Source organism: Tinamus guttatus, unplaced genomic scaffold (genome assembly GCF_059628265.1).
Source record: "Tinamus guttatus ecotype Peru unplaced genomic scaffold, ASM5962826v1 Tinamus_guttatus_pri_ptg000252l, whole genome shotgun sequence".
Lineage (NCBI taxonomy): Eukaryota > Metazoa > Chordata > Aves > Tinamiformes > Tinamidae > Tinamus > Tinamus guttatus.
The window spans coordinates 222,419-231,018 of NW_028288786.1; positions in this window are offsets into that span (position 1 = coordinate 222,419).

Below are 8,600 nucleotides of genomic sequence, written 5' to 3' on the forward strand. Positions count from 1 at the left end.
ACCCAACTTCACTTTCAGACCAAGGAAGATAAGAGCCTTCCAACTGAAAGATATAGCAATTTCTGACTAATAAATCTCACAATTCTTTAAAATCCCAAATTCAGTAAATACATTCATTATGTTTATTATGCTAAGTACCATATAGAACAGTTAATTATTGGCTTTTTGAGAACAGTGCAGGTTAGTACTAAGTATTAGTTGATTCTCAGTCACTGCTTTTCACCAAACATCTTATTAATCCTCAAGAAAGCATTGCCTTCCCTGTTTTTGTCAGCACTGTTATCAATACAATACCTCTTCTGCTTTATTGGTTTTTTAATCTTATAATTAGCATATCTTGTTGCTGTGTGATTCCCCGAACATATTTTATTCCTATTTGCTTGGTAGTTACTCAAGAAACTGGTTTGAAATCCCACATGGTATTTTCTTTTCTCTTGTTACCAAGACCAGAAAAAAACACCTCAGCCATGGGTCAACAAACAGAGGTCTTGATCCTCAGCTAACAGCTACTTTCCTGTTTGTAGGGGATATCTGAAATGGTTCATAAACTTAGCAGTCTGTATTATAAAAGACAACGCACACGCACAGAGATCCCAGCAGTTTCTAAGAGGGGGGGTTGTGGAAGAATTGTTTGTGGAAGAATTGTTTGAAAGCAGGAACCGAGAGGAAAACTAGGGCCTAACCGAAGTTTTGGAATTACAAAGCTTGCTTGGGGTGATACACAGTTGCCACTTCCAGGATGGCTGGTGCACACAGACTCTGCTCCTCCACAGTTCCCTAGGCACCACAATCTGCCCTCCTCACAGCTGCAAAGGGGAGTAATGGAGGATGGAGCGGAGTGAAGACACCGCGACCAAACTCTGTTGCACTCCCTGTGCTGGGCCGCTGATAAGCCGCACAGTGGCTGTCTAATGGGAGATATACGATAACATACCCAGTGCTGAGCCAGCAAAGGTGGCAAATCACTCCTTTCAGATGAACTTTGCTTGAACGTTGCTCATTATAATGTGAAAACCACACCTCCATCCCAAAAGTTACCCACCTCCGAGGTACGACCACTCCTCACTGAGCATGCGCTCTAGATTTTCGATTGACTGTACCTTTAAATGAAAGCAAGAAACTTTTTCACCAATCAAGAACAATATTAAGTATGACTCTAGACACTCAAGCTGCACCTGAATGTAAAGAAAAGTATAAAAAGGTGAACTAAGGATGAAAAGGGGGGAGGAAGAAACCATCCTAACTTCCGGATCAGTTGATGGGCTGAGCCCCCTTTCCTCCCCTTGCGCTGGGACGCTGCCTGAGGAGAATAAGGAGTGAGGAGGGAAGAATCCATCGTAACTCTTGGATCAGTTGACGGGCTGATCCCCCTTTCCTCCCCTCGGACTGGCGCGCTGCCCGAGGAGACTCGAGACTGAGAGCCCTCTCCCATCTTCTGGGGTGAGTGATGATTGCACATTTGTACATCAGAGCTAGCTAAAAACCCCACACTCTAGTAGAGAATTTCCTGTACTGACATCTGAAACCTGCTTTGTAAATGTTGCATTTGAATAGATCATACTGTTTGTGAACTCGACTACTTGTTTGGGGGGAGGCGATCGGACCTACAGTTGACGGACTGTTTGTGAATCCGATACTGCCAGAGTAGAGCTTATAGGTGATTACACTATTTGGGAACTCGATTCGCTCCTAGGAAGGTGATTGGACCTACAGTCCACGGACTGTTTGTGAATCCGATACTGATTTGATATCTCCTCCCCCTCCTCCCCGCCCCACTACGGCTTTCAAACTGCAACATTTCACAGGGGAAAAGATAGATGGATAACAGATGTGGAGGGGAAAAAAAAAAAGAAAAAACAACAACAATCACACCAAACAAAAGAGATTCAGTACGAAAACACACCACAGTGTAAGCATGGATGTGCTCTGTGCCTCCATCCTCACTGGCATTTTATCTCCTCCTAAGGCTAGATTTTACAGCTTGAGAATAATGACATTTAATTATCATTTTCAAGAATTAGAACATGAATTCTGTATTTTTCCTGCTCTTCTCTATATTTCACTAACATTGCACCACTTTATAAATCAAAATAAGACAAATTTTGAAACCAACATGCTTTTGCAGAAAATCCATTTTCTTATTTTTATAAGAAAGAATCAACAGTTTTCCAAGTTTCATTCATTTCTAGTCTCACATTGACACTGTTAAATTTGTCAAGTCAGAGTCATACTAAGGAGTTTTGCCAAGCTTCAGTAAATTCTTAATACTTTAAGGTGTTTCTCTGCAGAAATATACTAGATCGGGGGTGGAGGAGAAGGTGAGCATAGGAGTTAAGCTACACATTGCAGCTTCAAATCAACAGCTAATTCAAAAAACACACAACTTTTGTTTTCTAGAAACCATTTTTTTGTTGTTTGTCTATAAATAAACTAAATAAGCAAGAGAGACTTCTGTATTTCAGCCTTACTATTGATCTGATAAAATGGTAATGCTCAGAGAAATATATTTACTGTTCTCTCTAAGGGAATCCTGTCTCCACCAATATGCAAAAGTTACTCTAATGCCCCTTATTATGCTCTTATACATAAAATTCTAACTGGAATATATGTCCAAGTGTAGCATTTGGCCATTAATTCCAAGTTCTTTCAGTTTCAGGAAGTTGTATTTTAGAACACCAGCTATTTTAGAACACTACTGTTATAGACATAATTTAAGAAACACTTAAATTCGAAGTGTTAGAGGGTTATTTTGTGGGGTGTAGGTGAAGGACTAATTAGATTGCTAGCTAGACCCACTGTTATTTTGGAGGTCCATCATATTATAGGTATAATAGAGTAGTTCATTTGTAGATCTCAGATTATACAAGCAAACAAGCATTTCTAAGTCAGTAAATTCTACAGGGCACCTAATCTACAGGGCAACTAAGTAAGTTGATGGCTTAATAAATTTTAATAAACCAGTGTTTCAATTAAAACCTTTCATATATTTTGAACAACAGTTTTCCTTAAGACAAACTCTTTCTGCAACAGGAATGTTTATATTTTACTTGAATTCTACAGAAAAGTAGAACCGTACCTTCATTCCACTCTGTTTTTTTCAGTGAAAACTACTTGGTTCAAGAAGGCAATTCAGGTTCTTTCAGCCACTCTGACATGGAGCATAGATGCAGCAAGGATGCCACAGAAAAAGTCTTGCACTCTGTATGCCATCTTTTTATAATATGCTTATGCTTGCTACAAAAATCACCCCTTGAGATTGCAAGTGTGATGTATCCCCAGAGAGGCAAATACCTTATAACACCATAAGTTATAGTGCTTAAGGAGAAATAGTAACAATGTTTTTTTCTCTGTCACTATGCAGGCATAAATGACAGGAGTCTGCATTATCTTCCTTCCCTCCACCTTCTGCTTGGTCATGCCACAGATTCAGACTCTTCATTAGGCTGACCAACTAGAATGTATCTGTTCCCATTGATACTTTTATCATTACCTGTAACTGACAAATTAACTTATTTTTTTCCACTGAGCTTTCCACCAAATTTTTACTAAAATTCTAAAAACATGGAATAGGAAAAACTCAGCATTTAAGCTCATCACACAGGAGACAGATTCCTACAAAGAAAGCTTGAGGACTGAAAGACAAAACCAAACACCTATCCTTCACTTCTATTAAAAGATTGTGTAGTTATATGCATGTTTGAAAGACATCCAGAGGTGAAGTTGGAACTAGTAGTTGTAAAACTGCTATGTAATTTTCTTTTGTATAACTGTGGGCAACTGGAGAAGGAGGAGAAGCGTTGATGAAGGAAGGAAGGTTGGTTCACTGACTCACTATCATACACAGAGCTTTTCACTCAGGTAACCTAGAGTGAGGCATGGATACAGTTTGCAAAGATTTTTAGATTTTTTTTTTCCATTTTGTGCCGAAGTATATACCAGCAAGTTTAATATCAGGTAAAGCACCTTTTATACTCTTTGTTAATATATATATATATATATATATATTGTGAAGCAAAATGATAATACATAACACTGGAAATGGGTGCTTCTTCCCAAAAGTACACATTTAAAAAAAAAAAAAAAAAACCCAAACACCTATGTTTGTGAGTTTATCTGGCTTTTAAGCAAGTCTGAAATGATAACTCTATAATATATATATTGTCTGTCCTTTATCATTTTAAATAGATCTGCATTTTAGCTTTTATTTATTTGCCTTTTTATATATATTTTAAATCTATACATTTGATTTTAAGGTAACTTTTCCTAGGATGTTGCAAAACAGAATTTTAGTATTCTTGTAAGCTGCAGACCATATTTGAATAGCCCATTGTCTTTTCTGATGGACCAGTTACCACTAATGAGTCTGCATTCCCCTTTTTACTGTATTCTTCCAATAAATGTAAAATATTTGTATCAAGCTGTGTCAATTTTTTTATAGGATATATTTATTTACTCACTTCTGTAGTTAAGTGGAAGATCACCTCTAGTAACATTGCTCTTAAGAATGCTACAAAATATTCTGCATTTCACAAAGTAAAAAAAAAGGATTTCTGGAGTTAGCACCCTGTGTGGTCCCTGCTTGCTGTCTTGCTTCACTTGTGGCTACCTTTTATAATTCTTAACAGATTGAAAGAAAGAATAACTTAGTGGGCACAAAGGAAAAGACGCGTCAAAACAGGTTCAGAAGTTGGGGGCTAGAACCTTGCAAATTTGAGGATGTGCCACTGCATATGTCTTTTCTTCAAGCTACAAATGTGTTCAGAAGCCAAACAGTGAAAAACACACACACATATTCTGCCTCTTGAACAGCAGATTAAAATCCTCCCCATTTCTACAGTTATTTCCAGTTAATATAAAGGCAATAACCTAAAGATATATCCAATCTTTATACTGTTTCTTTTTACACATGCTACAATGCTGTTTATATTAAAAAAAAAAAAAAAAAAAAAAACTTACTGCTTAATTTTAAATACCAGTTTGGTCTTAAACCAGTTTAAAGCCACCTAATGCTTTTCTTTGAGTGAAATCAATCTCTGTGAGTAATTACTGCCTTTTTCACCATGCTTTGATAAAATTTATTTGATCTCCATAATCTCTTCTTAGTGTTACTCTGAAGATTGAGATACTAAAATTATGACTCAGGTAAAAAAAAAAAAAAAAAAAAAAACTATTATGCTTTAAAGAAATTTAAATGACATCTTTCTGGATCTCATGGCTAGTGCAGGGTATGAATATCCCAAAGGAAGAAGTTTTTCCACTGCCTTAGGCCTCCTGTAGAGAAACCTTGTTATAACAGCTAACAACAAGTGGAAAGAGAGGCTTTTATGTACTTCCACCTTTACACAGCACTAGGTAAAGACTGTGTTAAGGTACGACACTGGAATTTGCAAGATTACGTGCCTGACTGAAGAAGCAGTTAGCAAAGAGGCCAAGTTCTGGCACTGGCTCTTAGGTGGGTAGAGAAGCACATGACTGAAGGGCAGGAAAACAAACAAACAAACAAAATCAAACAAAAAACAATCAAAATAACAAAAACAAAACAAAACCCCCAAAACACACACCAAAAAATAAGAACAACAGACACCAAAAACAAATCAAAAACAAATCCAAAGCAAAAAAATAAAAAATAAAAAAATAAAAAGCACACAAAAAGCAAAAACCACAAAGAAAAAACAAACAAAAAAACCCAAAACAATAAAAAACAAGCAAAAAATGCAAACAAAGCAAAAGCAGACACCAAAACACACATTAAAAAAAAGACACAAAAGGAACAAAACACACAAACAAAAACACACCAAAAAGAAAAAAAGATAATTTATTTTAAAAAAACAAAAACAGAAAAAAGCAACAAAAAAGCACAAAAACACACACACAAAAACAGAAAAACACACACACAAAAAATGAAAAAAAACAAAAAGCACAAAAAATAACAAAAAAACTCAAAACTAACTCCAAAACAAAACACAAATCAAGAAAAAAATAAAAGAAAATAAAAAACACATAGAAAAATCCCAAACTCCACAAAATGCCTGCTGCCCGCCCTGCCCCCCCACCCACACAAAAAAAATAAAAAACAAATAAAACCAACAAAACCCACAATCCTCCCCCCTCCCCTCCACACACAGACTGCTCACGCTTGTAAGCTGTCTCAGGTAGTTTTCCCCACAGTCTCCTAAAAATCACAAATGAGTGTGTAAACCCAAAACTAATCCTGCAGCATGGGGTTATGCATAGCTCTGATAAATTTCTGCAGACATACTAAATTATTAATAAGAAAACAATTTAAGAGGTTCCTGCCAATACATCTTTTCATCTAAGTGATGACTGTACTCCAAATAATATTAACTTCTTGTTTGAAAAAACCTACCATTGCTAAACACTGAGCAGGACAGGATCGTCAAATCTTCCAATTTGAAGTTTTACAGCAGTTAATTAAGAATGAGGTAAAAAAAAAAAAAAAAGGCAGAGGAGCATTGAAAGTGATCAGGCCCTTTGTGCAATCCTATACTTTTGTATTGCTTACAAAAAGACTACAAGGACTTACAGTTTAAACCATGAAACTCCTAAATATGTTGCCGATATGATCTGAATTGGAACTGCACACTTTCACCTCAAAGGATGTAATACAGATAACCAAATAGAAAATGCAAGTCAGTTTATGTGCAGACTCCACTAAACCTGTGACCCAAAGCTCTCCAATATGGTTTCATCAGTAACCATCTCTTCCTCCATCCCTTTCTGCAAAGACTGTCACATTAGAAGCAGTGCTGCTGCTAAAGAATCTTCAGAAAGGCATTTGAACTAAAGAAATAGCACTGTATTGAGAATGCATACTAATCAGAAAGACTGCAAGCTGCAGGAGCTATGTTATTAGAAATTTAGAGCAAAATGTCCTAATACTCTTCAAACAGAAGCATGAGAAGAGAAACACTGAACCACTAACTAGCTTTTATCTTCAGAAGAACAGACTGACATTTGATCATGCTGTAATCAAAAGAAGCATGCATCTTGGCCACACATTTTAGATCCATTATATATTAGTGCTTTGCCAGTTTAAGCAAACATGAGATTGCATTAGCTACACCTGAAGAACATAGAAATATTTTTCTACTTCTCCCAAAAGATTGCCTTGCTAACTGTAATTCACTAAAGAGAAGGCACAAAAAAGGGAAAAGAGGGTAATCCAACTGCTTACATTTAGTCTGTGCAAGCAGTTGCTATGAAAGCCCATCCTGTAAACACCAGTACAGAACGGCCAAAGTCACTGTAGAGAGCAAACATGTATATTAAGGCCTACATTCAAATTTGACTTCTAAAGGACCTTGTTCATAAAATGTCACACCCAATAGGTCCAACAATCCTTTCCAATAATCCTGATATAGAACTAAAAAATAGTAATAATAAATAAAACTTGTGCTGTACAACTTCAGAAAAGCTAAAGTTCAGACAGTTTTACACCCATTTTTTGATATTATAGAGGGAACACAGATTACTGCATATTGTCTATAGTAGAATTATCACCATCAGTTTGTAAGGCATTATAAACTCTCCCATCCTGCAAGTAGTGGGGAGAAAGTATGAATAAAAAAATATACTGCACAGTACTCAGTACCGATGTAACTGACTACTAAGATTGTATTTCCTCAGACCATTCAGCATCCAGAGCACTGTCCAAAGGATACAGAGCACATGGTGGAAATATACAGTCAAATTTCCTCATTAAGAAATTTGCACTCATCATACAATTCAAACAATTATATGAGACCTAAGGTAAAAGCCTGCTAAAAAAAGTCTCATTTATTTCCATGTTTTAAACTAAGCGCTAGGAACAAGAAGCTGTAACACATCCCTCCTCAGCAGCCAAGTTTGCTGCTATGTAGCCTCATTTCCAAACCCTGCTGGGACAGAGGAAGTTTTTGACAAAAATATAGTGCCTGAAGTCAGGAAGCTTGGGGCCTGCCTGGAAAAAGTCTAGCTAAAAATGAGACCCTTAAGAGTAAAGTCCCATCTAACCCTGATGGTTATCTGCAATCTCTCCATCTATCCTCAGAAGTCCAATTTCAACGCTTAATCCTAACACTGACAGAAATAGGGGCTGGGAGCCTAGTCTGCCAGTGGAAGTGCTGCTGAAGCACTGGTGACAGTAGGAGCCTTTCTTACCTCTCTCATCTTCCTTCCAGCCTCAGTTTATCAGAGAAAGGTGACATGCATATCACAATCACAGAATGGCTGAGGGTGAGAGAGACCTCTAGAGATAATCTAGTCCAACCCTCCTGCTCAATCAGGGTCACCAAAAGCACATTGTTGAGGATCATGTCTAAACAGCTTTTTGGACATTATCATCTCCAAGGATGGAGACTGCACATGCAACTCAAAAACTGCAGGTCACAGCTGAGCAGGCAGAAGGACTCCCCTACACCTGTTATGAGTCACCAATGTCCCCAATACCGGCAGCTTCACTACTTAAAGGAAGTTACACAGATCTAGGCGAATACATACTCCCCTCCATCTCCTTTTTGCACTTCACTGGGTTGATGATGTAGTCTGACTGAAGCAAATGAATCTGAGATCCAATATTTTCTTACTTGAACTAAGCAGCT